The 22841-nt window shown below is 31.8% G+C and overlaps 1 protein-coding gene across 6 annotated transcripts in view; it reads left to right on the top strand.

Annotated features, from left to right (window-relative positions):
• The window catches only part of LOC107446990 (zinc finger E-box-binding homeobox protein zag-1), a 525599-nt gene that overhangs the window by 365724 nt on the left and 137034 nt on the right, over positions 1 to 22841 (top strand). For 2 of the 6 annotated variants that reach the window (XM_087165409.1, XM_043039304.3), the window contains exon 2: positions 11183 to 11229. The exons of the other annotated variants lie outside the window; for them this stretch is intronic. The gene's annotated coding sequence lies outside the window, so the exon portion shown is untranslated. The remainder of the gene's footprint in view (positions 1 to 11182; positions 11230 to 22841) is intronic. 6 annotated transcript variants of the gene reach the window in all.

Below are 22841 nucleotides of genomic sequence, written 5' to 3'. Positions count from 1 at the left end.
AACTTGTCTTCGTTAAAACTTTTTCAAGAGGAATTTGTAATTTTTCATTTTCGCCGTAATGCTTATAGACTGGAAAGGGAACAAAATCTTATATGATTAGCCCGATGGCTATGGATGTCAGAACTTCTATTCAGCTTCAATTACGGCTTTACTTATGTAAGAGTAGAATTATAGTTGGTATATAATGCAACGATATACCAATGGTCAAGGATTCAATCCTCCTTTTACTGCTATATCTTATAACAGTTATTATAGAGCCACTGATTCTATTCAAACGATATGGTTGGTACCTGAGCTGTTCAACTATGTCGAATTTCATATACGTTCAGTATCCAAATATATTCATTTTCTGGGATCAAACTCTACAATCTCTCCCTAGTTTTAAATTAAGAGTCGTAAGCTGCACTAAAATTGTCAACGCTACTACGGCGTGTTTTGCTGAATTTATTTGTTTTATTTTGGTTTGGATTCGGTGTAAATATTTTCCTTAAGTTACCCTACTTGGTTGTAATCGCCTGGTCACCGCATTACGCTCCCCAACCGCCATGCTCTACCTGGCTTTTGCGTCTTCTGAAACCGCTGAGGACATTACATGACACTAGATTGCGAGCGGCTAAAGCTTGATAATATAAGGTACTGTCAGGCCGATCCACCTTTGACACAGGGTATCGAACCCAGGTTCAAGTCTTGTGAGTCGAAAGCTTAACCCACTACATCGATAGAGCGACTTGTCTATTTTATTTATGTTTGTTTATTTATCTTTATTGTGAATTCTAGAGGGTAAAGAGGTATACGCCCTTCCATTATGAAGAAATGTTTGAGTTCAACCGAAGAAAATAATACATTTTCAATAATAAAATTACCAAAATGAATATATAAATCTTGTTCTCTTGTCTCCCCATCATCCTTCTTGAGAAAATCGGCGCCATCTCCGCTTTAGTATACGAAAATTAGAAACAGGTCTTGTGTCGAATGAATTTTAAAGTGATATCAAAAAATTGCTCGTAGTTATTTAGAATACATCTGAATCGCCTGTCTTCTATAAAGAGGAATAGTGATTTAAAAAAGAAGAGAATTTTTTTCCTCCAGTTTTTTCACCGTTTTTGAGCCACGCAACAAACCATAACCGCCTCCGTAAAAGCGTTATGTATTCACCAAATATATATAAAAATCCCTCCGCTGCCAAGACCGAGTGAATAAAGTGATATATCGTTGAAATGGTGTCTACGAGAACTGTTCCACCAAGTTCTGATAAAAAATATAGATGCGTGTGTATGAGTAGGGAAAAAGTAGAGTAAGTATAGAAGAGAAGGGAATTTCTTTTTTTTTTTCTCGACTGGCGACCGAAAGGCGACGCATTTTCAATGTTCTCAACTATAAGCGACGACGGTAAATGCTACGCGAAGGAGGTTGGAAAAATAAAAAGGGAAAAAAATAGTGGGAAAAAGAAGGAAATCAGGGAGAGAAAGTGCAACGGTGATCACGAAGACGGATATTTCACGGGAGGATATATATCCCCTCCCTTCCAACAAATCCTAGGGATTATCCACAATGTGCGAGGGATTTTTGTTACTGATTTTAGTACACAACATCATGGAGACTTAGGAAGAAGCTCCCGATGTAAATAAAGGTCGCTAACTACTGATGTTGCAGATAATCAATTGATCTGAGCAATTGATTGGATCTCTTTATTTTGTTTGCCCAATAAGGGATTTTTATTTATCTAACATTTTATTTATCTAAAAAAAAATATTCAGTTTTTTCCTCCTCATCTTTCTATTATACACTATATTTCGAATCTAAATTGTGGAGTCTGCAGTTAAAATGTTCGTCTCCAACAGGACTCTGACGTTTATTTTTTTAAAATTTTTATCAAAAAAGGAAATATCATAATGAAGTAAATATTAATTTCAAATTATGTATGCACGGTTAGAGTTTAAGATATTTTATTCAAAATAAAATTATTATTATAACATACCAGATGAAGAAATAAATTTTACAAAATATATTTGTACCCAATATTGAAAATTGTGAAAAATATTATAAGGAAAGAAAGATATATTAATATATCACACTCACATTCAATGATTTATAAGCGACTTATAATACAAATATTCCGTCTTATAATACAAATATATACAAATATTCCTTCGTCTTATAATACAAATACTCTTAATATTCTGAAACTAGGAGATCAGTACAAATAACATCAGCTCATTAGGTGTTTATTATTTAAATATCACTAGGTGTTTATTATTTTCTCAAGATCTTTATTTTTTGAGCTAGTATCCCTGTAAGATGAAATAGTAATCGAATACATTAGGAACTATTATTATAAGCTCAAGACAAGTTAACAGTATGTATCATAGCACTTTCGCCAAGGATAATATACAGTCATTACCAAAGTTTTAGCGCCTTATATGAAACAAATCTATAATTTTAAATTATGTATACTATCATCTTGCTATGCATAAGATGGTGTTTTTCTTTTAACGCATGATTTACATGATAGCGACAATTATGAAACGAAATTAAAAAGTTTCTCTGAAAATGTGTGTGTTTACTACGAAAATAATATATTGAAAATTACTTTAATTACACACCTTTTTACTTAATTAATTTCATTACGTACTTATTTCCTATTATTTTTATTTTTATTTTCTTATTTTTTATTATTTCTCTTATTAATTTATTTTTTAATTACGTTCTTACTTGCATTACTTATTTGCTTATTTCCATTAGTTTTATTCATTTATTTACTTATTTTGCATTTGATTTGCTTTCTTACTTTGCTATTTACTTTTTATAATGTGGATAGATTATAAAGCCACAAGTTGGTAGCATTTTCTCTCCGCCTCCACTCGAGTGGTGTTATCCTTTCATCTCACAAGTTGGCTCATCCTAAAAACTTAACAGAATAAAAAACAACGTTTTCACCAAAATGATTTTTTTCCCACTGTATTGATGTTATCTCTACGAAATTCATTAAGAAAAAAAAATCTTATGAAAATTTTTATTTTTCTAGCGTTGCATATGTTTCTAACAAATGAATCATAATAAAAAAAAAGAGAGATCAAATCAATCACATTTTTAATCTTCGAAGCTGTTGCTTAAAAAAAAAAAAATCTTACCAAAACTCATTCTCTTGCAACAAAAAACTTATTCACGCAGACATGAATTAACATGTTTATTTGCATTCCCATTCACTCGAACAAACGCGAATTTTGCGTTTTCTGCGACAAACCACCCCTATAAAAATAAAAAAACAAATATTACCATAACTGTCATTTAATATTTACCACTCCCTCTGGGCCATTATTGGCGAGGGACAATGCACAGATATTCCATTGGCGAAGATTTATATCTTCGTGACCTGCATTTAGTGGGTGCCAAGTTTGGAGCCAAACCCCATCTTTCAACATCTTGCATATTATGGGGGATACGCGCGCGTGTAGGTCCATCGGCGTCTCTCTTGTAAGCAAAGAGTGGGAGGACCATTGTGTGGGGACCGCCATTAGATTCCTATAGACTTCCTGCAAAAAACACGCTGGGGCATGAAAAGGGAATCCCTCCCATCTCACCCCCGCACAGAACTGAAATTTTTCTTTTAACATCGCGAAGAATGAGAGAACTTTTTTAACATCACTATCTTCCCGCCATACATCATTTCCCCATATACATGGGTGTTTTTTTTTTTTATTTATTGTGTCATCCACTACTCTGTGTCTCTTTAAATATATTTTGCTCGATCTTCTTTCAGTGTCCGGAGCAAATCTGAAAAGCAGTTTGACACACCTCGTGGAGGGCCTATAGATGTCTATGGGCCCTCCTCTGGATATATGTATGCACACTCACAAAAAGCGAATATGGCATGTATGCAAAATAGAAAACCATCTCCCTGATAAATAGCCATTCCCCCCTTTAACAAAACATTCCTCCCCCTTTTTTTTGACTCTTTCTTAAGAGATGTCTTCTAGATATATTTGTGAGAATATAACGTCCTGAAGTTGCCCTTTTTTCTTCCCTCCTTTCTTTTGAAATGGCGTACTGTATGCAGATATGCATCAATTGCTCTATGAGGAATATGTTATTTTTTTCCCCTTTGTGTACGCGCATATTCTGGTTATATATCAGAAAATCCCTTTTTCTCCGGAGGCCAACTAGTGCCCAAATAAATGGCTTGAAGTCGCTGCCAAGAAAGTTTGGCGTGTATCTGCATATGAAGGATATCGCGCGTTTTCTTTTGGAAACTCAGGAACTCTCTCTCCGTTATGTCATCTGTTTGAATGGTTGTTCGACGAATCTTCATGTAGCTAACTCAAAGTTTACATATAGAACTGTAGAAAGTATAAATGGAGAAAATAAATCTCTAGGCGACTGAGATCTTTATCGACTTTTAAGTGTTAACTTGCATTTTTTCATTCTTTAATGTATATGCAACGATTCATGAAGTTAGCAGCGCGCATTGCATTCTTATGAAAATCCCAATTTTACAAAAAATTTATATTATATTCCTATGAAAACACAAATGTCACTTTTTACAATTGTGCTAGGAGTCTTATATTTTAAAATTATTGAAATATATTAGGAGATCGGGATTAGATACTAATCAGAAGAAGTGGCCCAGTAAGTAAGGTAACGGCCGACCGGCTGTATGTTGTTCAGGGAGCTGATTTAAATGTCAGAAAGCTTGCGGATTCGAGCCCGGATATGTCATAGATGTTCTTTCCTTCTCTTTCTTGTACTAACTGTGGAAGTAATGTTGGCCTACTTAATGTTACGAAGGTCAATATTCGGGTGAGCATTAGGAAATAAAGAAACTTGTGTTGGGGGGAAAGGTCCCCGGTTCAAACCTGAAGATCGTCAGGGCACTTTTTTTTTAATTGAATGAAATGGTCATTTCAGGCCTTTCAGTGGTATATCTTCTTTTAGAAATTGCGTTATTTATTTTAGTGAAAGCTAATGCGGACTGTAAATTGTGGTTTAACGTTAGGTACTTCTACAAGTTACCTTACTAGCTTGAAAAGATGTCTATTATTTAATAGTAATGGTTATATTTAAAATTTATACTATTCACAAAGAAACTGAGCTTGTAACAGATTTCACAAATTACAGACAGTACAAATTTTGCATTTAAGTCAACAAGATTGTTTCTAAGAGTTTTAAACATATCTTAACGATTTTGAAGGATAAATTTTTTTTTCAAGTACCTAATATGACGTAAATTTAAATTAATATGTTTTGTTCTTTCAGTGAAAAACCGAGGCATAAAATTTTTTTTAATCATGATGACTAAAATTTAATAAATTAATTTAATAAAATTTTCCTAATAAAAAAAAATTATTTTTAAATAACTAAAAGGCGAAAAGTTTCGGATTGAGTTCGTTTTGATACGTATCAATATTGATTAATAATTTCAGTACAAAATGAAAAGAACCCCATTTTGTGATTTTAGATACGAAAAGCATTTTTGGAAACAAAAATTGTTTGAAAAATATGATAGTTTAAAAATAAAAAACTATTTTTTTAAAAGCATTTTTTGTTATTATTTCTTTAATTTTATTTATGGGAAAGTTTTTTTTTTTTTTAAATATCTGTGGTGGTTCAGTCAAAAACAAAATAATTAAAGTAATGATTAAGAAATCAATATCTTGAAAAAATTAGCCTAAAAATTTATGACAAAATGATTTATATGAGTAATAAAATCTAATATTGATCATGAAAGCATAAAATACAATTTAATCGAACATGAAACAAACAAGTGCTAAAAATATAAGTGAAAGAAATTTTTTTCTTTCATTAACTGTTACACTAATATAACTGTCTGTAACTAAATTTCCTAATTAAAAACTAAATATGTTTTTTATATATCACTATTTTAATACTCTGTTTTAAGAATCGTTGTTTATACACATTTTTTCATTTTCTTTTCGGTTCTTAACCTGGTGTTGTATCGTTATTTTATTGTAAACGTTAATTTAACAACAATAGCGAATTATTAATAGAGGAAAAATTGTTATTAATTGCGCACATTCCGCTTATTTATTTCATTTAAAATTTATATTCATATTTTAATTACTGAACTTGTATCGTATTGTACAGTTGTACTTTTTCTTTGTTAGCTTTTTTGACATTTAACGACGGAATGTAAATTTTTAATTATTTAAAACTAAAATTTAAAACACGATTATACCTCTCTGATCAATATTCAAGAATAACTAAAACACACCTGGCACTTTCTAAAATAACTCTTTATCCGATAACTTATTTACTAGTAACAATCACTTATTATTTCGAAATTCTTCGACCGATGATAACACTTCTTTGGGAGAGACAAAAAGAACAAAAAAATGTTCGAAAGGAGCGGTAAACCGAACACTGAAAGGAAAAAAAGAAAAACAAACATTCCAAAACAAAGAAGAAGAAAAAAAGTGGTGCATCGAAACGATCACCTATAAGAAAGAAAAAAAAAAGCTAAAAAAGATGGGGATGGGGAAAAAATGTTCCAAAAGGAACAACGTAAAGAGGATGAGGAGCAGAATAGGAAGGAAGAGAACCTCTGCGAGCCACTAAAGTGGGCAGTGGCGTTAGGGCAGTGCCGGGGGTGGGGGATTGCCCGTCACCGCCTGGCCGTCGCCAAAGTTACCCACATCGCCCATAGACTACCGTTTATTACACACAAGATCTTGGGCTCCCGTGTGTCTGGTGTACATTGTCCAATGTGTTGCGAATAGCCACTGTTGATGTACCTATGGTCAGTGCGGGGGTGGGATGGTTGCGAAATATGAAATTCTATCTCCTTCAATGGACATAGAAGGAGGATAAAGATCTCAACCGTGGTCCACGGAATGGGGTAGTTACGGGGGATAATGGGGGAAGAACTCCCTGGTTCTGCGACTGTTTTCATAGAAATTTTGTTTTCGGATATATTCCGTTGGAGGAAGTTCCAGTTTGGAATGGTATTTTCTTTCCAAGAAATAACATCGGAGGCTCTGATGTTTCTATGGAATTATATATAAATATATTTTTTATTTGAATGGAATTTGGAAATGAGAAATTTTTATTGTCGGGGGGAGCAAAAGGAAGGGGGGGATGAGATGATATCATAGAAGTGAAAAAATTTTGTTACTGAAAAAGCTCTTACTTTTTCCTCATAAAAGAATATTTAGTTTTGTCACCGAAGTTGCTTATTAAATACTCAACAAAGGGAAACAGTCAACTCTCAATGTTCCTTAAAAGAACCATCTCACCGTAGTTAAACCAAATTATTGTTGGCCTTTAAATATTTATCACCAATTCATGTTTTATTATTGTGTTTTGCATGAAATTAGTTTTAGTTTTTCAATGTAAAATAAAACTCACATTTTTTTCTTTACAATGAAAGAATTTTAATCAGTAATCATCTATTCTGTCCGCTGATCTTTTGCCATCTTACTGGTCATTTCATGATCTCGCGGTCATAAAGCTTCCCTTATCACAAAAAAAAAAAAAAAAAAAAAAAATCGAATAAATATGACTTCATTTCAGCTTTTATCACTGAAATTCTAACCATTTAAAGGAGTTTTGTAAACTTTGAAATGAATTATAATCCGATAATGCTAGATCGGAACAAACATAACTTCCCAACATCACGATAATGTGAGTGCTCACATTATCGTGGTGGAAACACAATTCCTTTGAGATTTGTGATCCTCCAGACAGCTCCGATCTCGCACCATCGGATTATCATTTACAAAACAATTATAAAAATTTCAGCAATTACGATGACCTAAAATCGCACTTAATTGAGTTTTTTGCTGATAAGGATTCGAAGTTCTGTGATTGTAGGATTATGATTATATAATATATAACCGTCGTTGAACAGCAGACCCGATTTTTGGGTTTACGACTACTAACGTTCAACTCAGTAGCCTCTTTATTTTTAAACCAATCCAGAAGACAAGGGAACTCCTGGATCAAGTATTGGGAGAAATTTGCCTTCGTGGAGGATTTTTCGATGGAACTAACTCGCATTTGCATTACATGGAGAGGAAGACTACGAGAACCTCCCACGGTCATCCTGACGGCAAAGGGACTCTAACTCATGATCCGTCTACCACAGGATATTTCACGTCAGCACTGTGGTCGGTACAAGCCGGATGCGGATTTGTATCGACCATCCTTCGCTGGGATTCGAACTCTGTTCACCTCATTGGAAGGCGAACGCTCTATCCCCTGAGCCATCGCGGCTCATGATTGCAAATGGTCATCGAGCAAAATGAAAAATATTTGACTGATTAAATATTTATTTTTTTGTATAGAAAAAAAAGGAGTTTTATTTTACTCTGAAAATCCGCAATGACTTTCTAACCTACCTAATATTATACATATAGGCTATAATTTATTAAAATAACTTATAAAAACATTGTTTGAAATTCTAACAACCAAGCCTATGCTATTGATGTTGAAAAATCGAACGGTTCTATAACATTAGTAATGTACAAAATCGTTTTAGAAAACTTAAATTTTTTCGATTTATTTCCTAACAGTAATCATTTCTCTTTTTTTTTTCCTTTCAATATTTAATTTTTGTGTTCTGTGCAACAATATCCATACGTTTCTCAAAAATTCAGGATAACAATAAAATAAATGATATTTTATCATTATGATCAACGTGTTTTTAAAATTATATTATTGCACTTCAAATTGCACTGATTCACACCGATTGTTTGTTTATTTTCTTGATAAGTCTCTTGAAATTCAATCGGCATTTGTTTTTTGATGATTCAGATGTAAGGAAGGTTCAATAATTTCAGATTGCAAAAAATTATAAACAGTGATTGTTGCTGACTTTTTTGAAGAAAAAAAATGTTTTTTTTTTTTTTTAAATTCATAAGTCGGCATTTGTTTTACAAATGTCAATGTTCCATTTTAAATTGTAAAAATGTCTACAGCAATTATTGTTTTCTTGAAAAAAAAAATGTTTTTCTTCCTCTCCTGTTTTAGTTGACATCGTAAAAATTTAAGATTTATGAAAAAATAAGCAGTAGAATATGTTTAAATTTTTTATTTATTGTATCTTAGATTGAGAAAGGTATATAGTGACTGTTGATTTCTTTTTTGAGTTGTTTATTTTTTTTAAACTATGATTCAAATAGTATATTTTTCATCGAATATGACACTCATCATTGGCCGAATAATTCATACTTTACAATCAGTATTCCACTTTTGATTTCCAATTTTTTAGAGTGATTGTTGTATAACTGATTTTTGATTTACCGTGCTCTGTATTTTATTTTATTTCTCCGTTTCTTTTTTTTTTAATTTCATTTATTATTATTATTATTAATCTATTTATTTTTTGGTGCCTGAACCCCGTTTTTAATTATTTGCAGCTGCCATGATGTTCATGCTTTAAAAAATATCTGGGATCATTTTGGCTTGATTAAAATAATACAATTTTCGAAACTCAGAAATGTCAAGATCGGTCAGATTGATTCAACCCTTAATTAATTTTTATAAACCGATGAATGAGTTGGGCATCTGTTTGTTGTTCGAAAATTCAGATTAGTGAACAAATATAATTAAATTCACCCCCCCCCCATCAGAGAGTCGCCCTGCGAGAGGTATATCCATACTTAGTCATTAGTTGACATCATTAACGCGCCAAAAGGTGACAAAAGTTGCCAGAATCGTCCATTAATGATGATACCCATCTCATCAACACCGACTGTGAGAAAAGGGAAAAGCGTAGGGAAAATGCACGTAGATAATTGGTGCGCTTTTCCCTTTGTGTCGGCGGTTACGCCTAATCGGGCGTGCGTTATAAATGACAGTGAAGCGTGACCGAGTGCCGGATACCAGAATCTAGGATATTGTTGGCTACCTTGCCGGCCAGAATTTTCCCTCTTTTCGGCCGGATTGAAAATTAGCATAAGCGGACGGCTATTCCTTCAGCAAAGTTAATGACCCTCGCCGGGCCCCCTTGAAAGGGGAAAGGGGGGGGGAGGGTCACCGGCAGCTCACATCCATCATTTTATTGAGTGAGTTAAGGGGATGTTGATTAAAAGTTCGACTTATGCAAGCATTGATTTTGTTGAAAGTAGAATTCCGTGGAAGTAATAGCTAAATTGTTTGTAATTACATACATGTGAATTTTCCGCTAATTCACGGAATTTTATAAATTTTATTCTTGAAATTCGCGAAAATCAATTGTAACGGTTATTCCACGACAGTGGTTGGAACATTATTTTTGTAGTTTACTTCAGCTGCAACTACTTTGTTATAAATGTACCTAATTACAACTACTTTTTTTTTATAAATGTAGTGACCACAAACTACTTTGGAATTTAGTTACAACTTCACTATTTTAAAGAGATGAACTTTGCTAGAGAACTTAATTTACACTTATGTTCAAAGTGGATTTGAATAAGAAATTGGTTTACATAAAATATAAGGGAATAATTAAGAATTATTTATTCATGTTTACATGAACCAGTTTGTACACTACTTTTTTAAAAATGTAACACACGCTACAAACTACGAAAAAAAGTAGCGACTACAGTAGTTTTACTACTTATATAGCTCTACTCACGATTTAGAAACCATAGTTCGCAATTTAAGAATCGTATTTGGAATCACCTAGGTTGGCGTATCTTTCATGGCGATTGATATTTAACGGGATTTACAAATCACACACATCGTGATTCGTATTCACGCGTTTAACGAACTACACATCACGATTCGTATTCACGTGATTATCAATTTACTTAATACGATCATTGTCATTGTTCCTATTCACGTAATCGTTTTTTAAAACTCCTAAATCAACTTATGTAAGATTCGATTTTGTTGAAAGAAACATTCCAGGATGCGTCGGGCTACCGAAGCGGGGGTGCCATCCCCTCTGCAGAGGATCAAAATTGCGATGGCATGTCTTCGGATCATCCTCAGGGATGTTTCCCAGACCGTCGCCAATAGCCCATTGTGGAGCTCTAGTGCGACGTAAATGAACAACAACAACAACAACTAAGATGAGTGATTGCATAATATTATTGAAAATTATGTCCTCAAGTAATCATTAATATTGTTTAAATTATGTTTAACTCTATAAATTATTAAAATTTGACACATGTTCTAATGATAAATATATTTTTAAATTTAGTATTGTGTATTAATATGCTTTCTTCGTTTTGTTTTTCAGGTAAGAAAACAATTTAAATGGAAGTTCTAGTTGTAAGTTTTTATAGGGTGAGTTATTTATATTATGTCTATGTGTTATAGTATATCTTTCTAGTTAAAACCGATTTAGAAAATGAACTAAAAGTGTTCCTTCATTCTAAATAGATACTAACGTTTTTGAGTACCGACTATTATTCTTCATTGACTATGATCAGATCAGATCCGATAGTAACGCTTTTGGTCTAGTTTATGGGTAAAGAGATATAGCGATTTATTACCATGTTATGTGACCGAACTTACTCCGTAACATTGTATCGATTTTACTATACGAAAAACTATAATTTTACGATCCAAAATGTTTAAGAAACAATTTATTTTTTACCAGTTAGTTACATTAGTGCAGGTTTCAAATACGATTTTACCGACAACCTGTTGAAGGAATTTAAATTCATCATATGATTTATATAATTTAACTTAAACCTTTTTTTTTTCTTCATTGAATAAAAATACTACTTTTGGCATTAATTCCACATAGTTGCTGTAACAAAAACCTAGAAGAAAAAATAAAATAGTGAAGGAAAAAAAAAAAAAGCGAAATGAATTTCTACTGTTTTCTGACAATTTAATTACTTTAAATTTTAGTTTTAAGCGTTCGATATCTTCTCCTAAAAGAATCGAGAATAAATTTAGATCGAATAGAATTCTTTTTTTATTTTTTATTATTTATTTTATTATTTTTTTTTTTTATCTAAAGAACTCTTAAAACTATTGCGACGGCGAATTTGAATCGAATAGCATATTTCTATTCATTACAGAAACGTTTTTTTAAAATTTTTATTTCAGTTAGGAACATAGCTGTTGTTGCTAAGGAATAAATTTGGGATCTGAGACCCGGATTTTCGATTAAAAAAGAAGAAAAAAAAGAACATTTTATTTCTATCTTGTTAACAAAGTTCAAAAAATAGAGAAAAAGTGGTTTTAAATTTACTTTTAAGAAACGTTAAAATTTAACTACTTCTGTCCTTCTGATGTTCAGCATCAAATATATTGGAGTGCATTGGGATTGTCCTATTTTTTTGATGAAAAGTGAGATTTTCCATGATGCTTGTCGTATATTAACCTTAGGTTTTACTCCTTATTATCGATATTGCGATTTCTTTGGAAATTTTCGCACATGCGCTGTGAGAGCTTCAAAGGAAATCATAAAACGCTTTGTAAAATCTCTCTTATGACTTGTAAAGGATACGTTAATGAACACTATCACTGTCCTTCTGATACTCAGAAAACATATTGGACGACGTTGGGCTTTTCTTAGATGAATTTTTTCTATTTTCTTTAGATGAAATAGAGAGATTTTCTTTTTTTTTATGTGGGGAAAGAGTCTTTCCACAATGTCAACCTTCATCTATCCAAAGGTGCCTCTAGATTGAATCGAATTAGCATGCCTTATATACTAGTGAATTGATTTTTAATAATTGTAGTGGTAGTTACGCCACATTTTTATATTAACCTTAGTTTTTACTCTTTATTTTCCGATACTGCGATTTGTTGGAAAATGTTCGCACGTGCGCTGTGAACCTCAAGCAGCGTTAAAGAAAACCGTAACGCTTTGCAAAATCACTTTAATGATTGGTGAAGGATACGTTAATGGACACAAATTTCTCCTGAAAAGACTTCCCGTCTAATGGCGTATAACATAATGTATTTTTCTAATAGTGATTTGAATAACTTACTAAATTAATGTGAGAACATTATAGTGTGAATACCTTTCTTGCTTATAGATAGTTCACAATAATTTACTTCAAAAAAATGGGTTGCTTTATGTTAAAAAATGAATGACGAGGAAAATGCTGGGGGAAAAAATTATAACATCTATTGTCCTTCCTTATCGCGAAATTCCGAAGCTTTAAAACATTTATTCTTTTTTTTTTTTTTTAAATAAATAAATAAAAAGAACTCAGGGTGTGTGTAATCACTGCTTAGGCGTCACTATTCGCCGAACCCGAGGAAATAAAAAAACTAACTCAAGAAAAGGAGTTGCAAAGTTATTGTTGTATGTTATTAATAGGCCATAACGAGATTCGAGTGTTCGAATAAGAGGAGCGAGCACACACATTCTCAGATTCGGAAAAGAGAAAAAGAATATTCTTAGATGGGTCCTAGAGACATCATTTATTCTTTAAGAAGCTGGTCTACGCGTCTGGAGGCGAGGTTATCAATAATTCTAGTATTTCAATGGGGGGGGGGGGCGCCCAGTTGCAAGCGATTGTTTCGTCCTTTTGTTGGGTGACTCGGCGTCCAACAAAACGCAACAAAAGTCGGACCCATCTTTTGGGTGGGAAGAGGAAATTTTCTTTTATGCCCATTGTCAGAGGGTGATCTTGGAACATTTCTTATTTTTCAGACCATCTAGTTGTTGTTTCTGAAGGTACTTATAACGGGGCAAGTTCCCGTTTTACCACCAGCAGTGGCATGAAGTACTTTTCTTTTGTTGTCATTGGCCTCGATTTATGCATACTCAATGAAAATTTCAGCCACTGCCAACTCTTTCTTCTTGTAATTGAGTTCTTGAAGCAAATGGGACGAACATTTTCTTGCCTCTTTCTTTGGTTGACTTGATACCTTTGTCATCAATTAGGATTTCAATGGACGTTTGAAAGGGAAAAAGCCACAGAATAATGGGGAAGTGATGACTAGTGGGGGAAAATCCTTCTCGTTTTGTCAGCATGTTAGGGATTATTGTTAGTTGAAAACTAACTGCAAGTTCTGTAGTACATGCTGCCATTCTCTCTCTTTTTTTTTCTCCTTACCCTTCTTCCCTTTCATAGAAAATTCTAGTACCTTTTTCATCGAAATAAAACTTCGGCTGTCTTCCAAAAATGCCCTTTTGAATTCGAAATTATTGTTCAGGCATAATCAGATATCTAGTTTGTTGCGGAAATGGAAATACGAATTCCCATTGTTGTGTATCGAGAATTATCTGTGTCGAATCCTTTTTAGCTAACCGTTGACAACGTATTGAAGTTTTCTATTGCATTTGATTTACGTTTATTTACGGTAATTTATAAATATGTTAGAATGTATCTTCAGCGAATTTTATGATTTTTAAAAAAAAAAAAAGATTTTGTGCCAATTCCAGTTTAAAGTTTAGTTTTATTAGCATACTCGGTGAATTGTTTACGGATGAAATGTTTATTTGAATGATTACTACGAATGGTACTTACGAATGAATGAATACTCAAAGAATGAAATGCTTATGAATATATTCTGCATTATTTTTTCATACACAATAGATACAGAATGCTAAACTCACTGAAGTAATTAATTTTTACTGGCATTTAAACTCTTTTGCATGATTATTCATTATAATTCTCTATATCTTTCAAATGATTATTATTAGTACTTATCTATCAAAAAAATCATTTGATAATTTATTTATCATATAAATAATCCTAGCATAATATATATATATATATATATATATATATATATATATATATATATATATATATATATATATATATATATATATATATATATATATATATATATATATATACTAGATGAATTTGTGATGCATATATGCATATGAGAATGTGGTTTCAATCATTAAACACACCCGAGAATCTGTCAAACTGATGAGATTTCATTCCTAGCATTCTCAATATAGAATTGATAAACTGATCAATGAGTTGGGCAGAAATGGGAAGTTAAAAGCAAATTATTCTTACAAATAAACCGATTTTGCTCTATTTTTTCTTTCATTTACGTTTTATTGAAAGTACAGGAAAAATGAATTAAAACAGTTTGTCAAAAATATTGCCGGAAAAAAACCCCCACTTATATGTTGGTTTTTTTTAAAAATGAAAATCCTTCAATTATTTTATTGTTGTGTCTGCAAAAGTTAATATTATGGAAATTGGCGTGTAAAACTCTTTGGCTGCTTATTTCTGCCCACTTAAATAACATATTGTTAATAAAGTTTTCTTTGCTGAGCGAGAGGGCATGGCGCAATTGGTTAGGGTGTCCGGTTGCAGATCTAAAGGGAGTTTCCAGGGTTTGATCCCTGGATTTGTCTACTTTTGCTAATGATAAAGCAAGAAACTTGATGGTTCAGGGGATAGAGCTTTCACTTTCCAATGAGGTGAACCGGGTTCAAACCTCAGCGACGACTGGTCGAGATGAATTACGCATCCAGCTTGCACAGTGCTGACGTAAAATATCCTCAGTGGTAGGCGAATCATGGGCTAGAGTCTCCTTGCCCTGAAACTAACCATGAGTGGTTTTCAAGGTTTTCTTCTCCATGTACCGCAAATGCGGGTTAGTTCCATCAGAAAGTCCTCCACGAAGGGAAATTTCTCTCAATACTTAATCCAGTAGTTTCCTTGTCTTCTGGATAGCGTTCAAATTACAAGGCTACGGAGTTGAACATAAGTAGTCGTAAACCCAAAATTAGATCGGCTGTTCAACGACGGCTATAAAATAAAATTATAAAACAAGCGATATACCTTAGTTTTTATGATAATACTTTATATCCGACAAGAGACTACATTTACTGATGTCTAGTTTATAACACTCATTTTCGGTGTTTTATTTGAAATGTTTTATATTCATATCTTATGTTCATATGTTGTATTCATATGTTTTATATTCATATGTTGCGAAATAAATAGAATTGAAACAATAGTTTTGCACTCATTCATTGAAAAAATATAAAGAAAATATTTACTATTCATTGAATTCTAATACTTTTACTATATTTGTTATTCAAAATTAAATAATATTAATGCAAATGACGAAGGTGAAATAAAAAAAGAGACCTTTTTAGTGAAAAATTGGAATACTTAATGCAAAAAATGAAGTTATTCAGTTTCCGATTTCTTAATTCGAATTTCATTTCTCAGCTTATTTAATACCATACGCCAGGAGTACCTTTCTCATATGTAATCGACCGCAAGTTTTAATTTCTCCGCTCTTTCTTTTTATGTGTATCGAAAAATTTCAAAGATTCTAGAACGGAGGGAAGAATTCTTTTTTGTTTTTTTGTTCGAAATGTTTAAATGGCCCTCACCCCGATGATTACTAGTGGAAAAAGGAGGTTCATTCTTGAACCCTGAGGTTAGAACCCTGAGAACCCATTAAAAATCATTTAGTATTGAACACTGCCGATCGAACCTTCTTACGCATCGAATGGTAGGGTTTACTTTTTCCTGATGTTACTTTCCGAGTTCTTTATCCAGGGAACGTATATTTATTGCCCAAATTTATTTTTCGGTAGTGTCTCTCTAAAAGGTAAGGTGGGAATTATTTTATGCAGTTATTTTTATCTTCTTTTTATTTTTCCAAATAACCTTTTTTTCTATTCCCTCCCCCAATGCCCACATGGGTTAACATTCAGTCAATTTAGGCGTATTATGGCAGATTTGTTGACTACTCTTTCAAGGGCACCATATTAGGTGAGCGAACGTTGCTCCCACAGTAAGAACAGATAGTAAAGAGAATAAAAGATTATCCGTGCCTTGTTCGGGATTCGAACCCAGAACCTTTCTGATGCAAGGCCAGTTCCCAGACTCCTACCCAGTCCGGTCGGCACAAATAACGTAATGTTAGTTACATTGCCTATGAAATACATTAATGGCAATGAAAACCAAAAAAATGACGTAAAATTTAGTTTCTATTAAAAATTATAAGAATACAAATGACAAATTATATTGCAATTGGCTATTTTCAGTGAAGTAATTTGATATTTTAAATCTTCTGTTTTAACCATACATGTTCATTTCATTATGTTTTAACAAAATTTAAACTACGTTAAAAAATAAACTAAACAAAAGACTTACAGTGTGAATTGAACTATTCTAAACTATTTGAAATTAAGTTTTTAACTTCTTTTATATACAATGATTAAAAAACTTAAAAGTGTTTCAAAAACAAGTAAAATGAAGGAATAAAAATAACAACTGTTTATGTACTTATTACGTAAATAAATAGTTGTAATTTTTTTTTAATTGCAATATGTATTCATTATGCTTCGTGATTTGTATTTACTCCATTTAAGAATTCAATATGTCAATTTGTATTTTTGCGTTTTTGGAATCTAATATCGCTATTCATATTCACGCGATTTTAAATTCCAATATCGTGATTCATATTCACGCGATTTCAAAATCCGAAATCGCGATTCATATTCACGTGATTTTAAATTCCAATATCGTGATTCATATTCACGTGATTTTAAAATCCAATATCGCAATTCATATTCACGGGATTTTGAAATCCAATATCAATATCGCGATTCATATTCACGCGATTTTAAAATCCAATATCGCGATTCTTGTAAGAAGTACGTTTTTTCTCTAATAAGTTACTCTAAAGGTGTGATATTCTTCATTAGTAATTATAAGTGCTTATTCAAAAAATTATGTTAAATATGAAACATGTTTGGTATATAGATTGATATCGATTTTTTGCTCACTAAAATTTAGGATAGTTCACTTTATGTCACAATTACCCCTGATTTAATTTAATTTTTGCATAGGTGAAAAAATGTTATTTAAGTTTAAAATCATGTTTTAAACTTCCTCCCTATATTAAATGTGAGACACCGGAGTGTGTATAATGCCGGAATAATTAAAGGAATACCAACTATTTCAGCTTGATTATGAACTGTGAATACATAAAATGTTTCAATATTTCACTAGCATGAGGAATTCTTAGTGTCAATAGTTTTTCAATGAGCATTCAAATTATCCAGAAATGTCTGAAATAATTTCAGTTTTTATATATTTTATTTTAAACCATTGTTAAAAAAACAAAATGACAGTTGCAGGCTGTTCTCCCCACAGCAAGTTGTATTTGCTTTTCCTATTAGTCACTATAAATGCGGAAAAACAACTTTTTCAGGGGCAACCAGTTTCGTGAAATGGACAGAATTTGATTGTGAACCAGCGGAAAATCCAAATTGTGAATTTTTATTTAGTTCAAATTATTTGTCATGATTATTAAAATTAAATCATTAATTTCAAAATTTTCAATATTTGCAGTTATGGAAAGACAGAATATTTACAGCTGAGAGGTTAAACACGTACTATTAAACACATTGTTGAAAAACAAATAATTTCGTCAAATAGTTTATTAGGACATATACTTCAGTTTTATTATTTTTTTTAATTTAAAATTATTATACTGCTTTCTTTTTCTCATGAAATTTTTCTTTCTAATTCCAGTTTAGTTTAAATTCTATTATATTTTGTGACTTTTTTCAATTCAATTTCTTGAAATATTTGTAACTTTGCTTAATCATTAGTAAATATAAAAAGATGAATAAATAAATAAATATAATCTTTTTTGAAGTAACAACGGTAATACGGATATATGAAATTATACATTTGGAATAGTATCACTTTCAAAATAGTAGCGCAATTGTTAAAGACTTAATACGTTTATATTAATTGTATTTATTGACACCTTCATATTTATTGTATATGAAATTAACATTTCATTTATTTCCGTGCGAGAAACATGTTCAAATTTGTTTTATCTTCCATACCAGTCCTAAGCATATATTTCGCATGCTAGCAGTTTCGAAATTGTAGTGCTAATTAATGCTAAAAGTATAGACGCAAAATTTATATATACTTTAAGAAACATGTACTTTCTTTTTAAAGGATTTGTTTAAATTACTTGTAACTTTTTTACAAGAACGAGAACAGAATTTTGAAGCATTTAGTTTATTTCAGTGTATTTTAATTCATTTTAATTTAATTACACCACCCATCTACTTAAAACTTCTAAAATGAATGCAAAATTTGCGTGAAAACAATCTTAACATAGAAATCATATAGCAATCGTTTAATTAAACTGTCAGTTACGTAAAAGTTTGGTGATAGTTAAATACATGTCTTATTAGGAATGTAAAGTTTGTCCTACATTAATCTTAACGGATAATGACTTTAATATTCGTACTTACAGACCTTTCACATTAAAACTATTGCTTTCGTTTAATAATAGTTTTAAACTGCCATTCTGCGTTTATGATTTTCTACTTTACATTATTTTGATTTCCTGCGACATTGTAAATGGTTTTATCGTCAAGTGAATCTTCTAAATTCCAGAACAAATTTTTAAATCCCGATAAGTTCGCTTGTCTCCTTAGTGTTTTGCTTAATCAAGTTTGTCTAACTCAATTACTTATTTCAATTGTATAATTGTATAAAAATGATCGATTCTTTTTTTTTTTAAACCCTTCACTGTGGTAATTACCTTTTATCCTCTCTTTTTATTCTTAAAATCTAGACTCCGGATTAATGGCAAAATCGCATAGAGGGAAACAATTTTATTCCCTCCCCCCCGTTTCCCCCTGCCTTTTCTTACCTAAGCAGTGCTGACAATCACGTTAGTAGATCTACAAAAGTAGTTTGGGAGAGGGGGAAAAAAAAAGGAAAAATGTGTCCTTTTAAAAGTCGCCGAGACTGGCAGCCCACCCTCCCGCGAACTGCGATTGTGAGCGCCACACGGCGAGCGATCCTTTGATTAATCCAGCGACTTCGAACCTAATGGCTGAAAAGAAAAGCAATTAAAAGCAAGTGGGGAATCGAAATTCGATGACTCCTCTTTCTTTCTATATTCTCTGTTCTCTCCACCCCCGCTTAACATCCTTTCGTTCTTTTTTTTCTTTATAAAAGAATAGTTGAAGGTAGGTCTTCCAGAAAGACGAATGAAATTGATTACTTTCGCATCTGTGACGGTTAACTACCTTAACCCCCCCCCTTCTCTTTCGGTTAATTCTCAACACCCCCTTCAGCAGATAGCGCCTTTTTATATTTATTTCTATGGTGTGTATCGTGCTCTTCCCCGTTCTATTCGAAAAGGAAAATTCGATAGTGTCGTCGTTGACGGCATCACCTTTTAGAACGAGGGAAAGGTGTGGGGTGTATTCGAAATTGTCTTGTTCTCTTTATGTTTTAAATTGTTCTGTTCCGGTGGTACTGCTTCGAAAAGGTTTTGTGTTATCTTTAGTGATTTCATTGGAACGGTAAGTTTTGGATGAATTGACGCCGAAAAGGACTTTTCTACTTCGATGGTAATTTGTAATTATTTTTTGGGGGTTGAATAATCTTGACATTTTCGGCAATAAACACTTCATTGTGTTTAACTTGATGGCATCGTTATGTTATTGTTGTTTCGTTTACTGTTTATGATTCTTACAATGTTATCTGCTCTTCATGCATTCTCAATTTTCGTTTTATTGAGGTTTATGTTCGTTACAATGAGTTTATCATGTTTGATGGTCTCTCTAATTATTATGCAATCGACGGAGAAATCAGTTTATTTTTCTTATTGTTCTGTGTGTCTTTGTGTACCTAAAAAAGCAAATTTCTTATTACTTTTTTTTCTCATCAAATTTCGTTAATTGTATCGATTGTTTAATAGTTTCTTTTAATTTGTTGCCTGAAAATAATAGCAAAAATAAAATTAAAAAATGTAGTATAGCCGAAAGGGAGGAGGAATAATATGTATCTGTGGCGGTCTTTTTTATGGTATAAAATAATATGAAAAAAATATTGCTGCACAAAGTATTTTACAAAATTCAGTGTGTCAAAAAAAAAATCATTTTTTAAATAAAAAATATTAAATAATTAAAAATAAATTTTTGCGAACTATTTACTTGTTTTTACAATAAACGAAAGATAGCGTTTGAAACTGCTTCATTAGCGTAAGTAAAGAGTGAGAGTAAAAGATGATATGAAGCTTTTTTAGCATGGTTTAAATTCAAATCAAATTAATTAGTTGCGTTCTTTTTTCAATCGCAAATAACTTTGTTTTGGTTTAAAGAATACCGAAACTTTTTAGAAAAATGGATTCGTATGATCATTACATCATTAGATACACGTGACTTATTACGTCATATTATTGCTGTTAGAAGACTAGTGGAGTGGAGTGTAATGAAGGAAAATATTTTTCCGACATGTTTTTAGAGCCTGAATAATATATCATGATTAATAATTGTTACTAACCTTTCGCCATGTATTTCCTGCAATGCTGATAATTTTTCCTATGTTGATGGGTACTTTCAACACGTTAAAAAGGTTTTGCCATACTACTGTCATCATAAAGGAATAGTTTGTTACTTCATTTTGTTAAAATGACCACCAAGATCTCCAGATCTCAATTCTTTTGAGCTTTTGAGATTGGAAGTTAAAAAGTGTCTCTGTATCTAGATCCACAGTCTTTTTTATCTCAAACTATTAAAAGTGCTTCAGATAATATAAATGTTATCTTGTAGTGTCCATTTTCAAGTTATTTAGTCTCAGATGGGTGTTGGTGAATCTTTATATAGATGTTATTGAATCTGAAAAATAGCATTAGTGAATCTCTAAGTGGATATCAGTGAATCTGTTATTACGATGACCACCAAAATCTCCAGATCTCAATCCTTTTGAGCTTTTGCGACAGGAAGTTAAAAAGTGTCTCGGCATCTAGATCCACAATCTTTTTTATCTCAAACTATTGAAAGTGCTTCAGATACTATAAATGTTATCTTGCAGTGTCCATTTTCAAGAAGAGATACTTTTGATGGACACAATATATGTGCTTTTAATTTATCGTATTTTTCTTTGAAGTTAGTATTGTTATTATATTAATGTGTGTATGCATTTGCGATGAAAACTGGTGTTATTTAATATCTAAAAAAAATGAAACAGTTTTCACGAATCTCTAAATAGGAGAAACTGAATCTTTATAACTAGATGTTACGAAATCTGAAAATATTGTTATGAAATCTTTAATCAGTGTCATTTCATTTGTGAAATAACGTTATAAAATGTCTTAATGAATACTATCGAGCCTTTAAAGTAGCATAAGTGAATCTCTAAATGGGTGTTATTACAGCTGTAAAATAATGTTATTTAGTTTCAGATGGATGTTGGTGAATCTTTATATAGATGTTATTGAATCTGAAAAATATCATTAGTGAATCTCTAAATGAATATCATTGAATCTGTAAAACAGTGTTAGTGAATCTCTAATGAGTGTCATTTAATCGATAAAATAATGTTATAATTTAGCAGTTATGAAATGAAGTTAGTGAATCTATAAATGAGTGTTATTGAATCTTTAAATGGTTTTAATTGAATTTGTGAGATAATGGGAGTGAGCTCTAAATGCAACTATAAAATAATATTCTCGAATATTATTCTATATTGGTTTTTATTTTATCTATACTGTTATTAAATTTATAATGCACGTTATTGCATCCGAAAAGTGTCACCGTATCTTTTAATTGATAGTACACATACATTCTAAAATGGATTATTATTTTTGTGTATTCTTACTTATAACATAGCAGATGAAATTTAGCATGCGCTATTCTTCTTTTAGTATTTTAAATCAGTGTTGCTGCTCGCATTCTGTAATTTTTGTTGTTCAATGAGAGCGGATAAAATTAGGTTGCATTATATCATCATTTATATCAGTTTTAAATCCCTCCAATTTCTGCAACCCTTAACTAAATGGTTATCGTCTTCTAGACATTTTAACCGTTTATCCAATTTATCTGTTCAATAAATGGGAAGAGGTGATGAGTGTTATTTTTTTTTTTATCTCATACTCATTGGTAGAAATTCAATGATTAAAGATATTGCCAATAGTTCCTTCTCATCCGTCACCTCAGCTTATGTCCC

This window comes from Parasteatoda tepidariorum, chromosome 6, assembly GCF_982258835.1.
Source record: "Parasteatoda tepidariorum strain Cologne lab strain chromosome 6, Ptep-v5.0, whole genome shotgun sequence".
Classification (NCBI taxonomy): Eukaryota; Metazoa; Arthropoda; class Arachnida; order Araneae; family Theridiidae; genus Parasteatoda; species Parasteatoda tepidariorum.
This window is presented reverse-complemented; position numbering and strand designations above follow the sequence as displayed.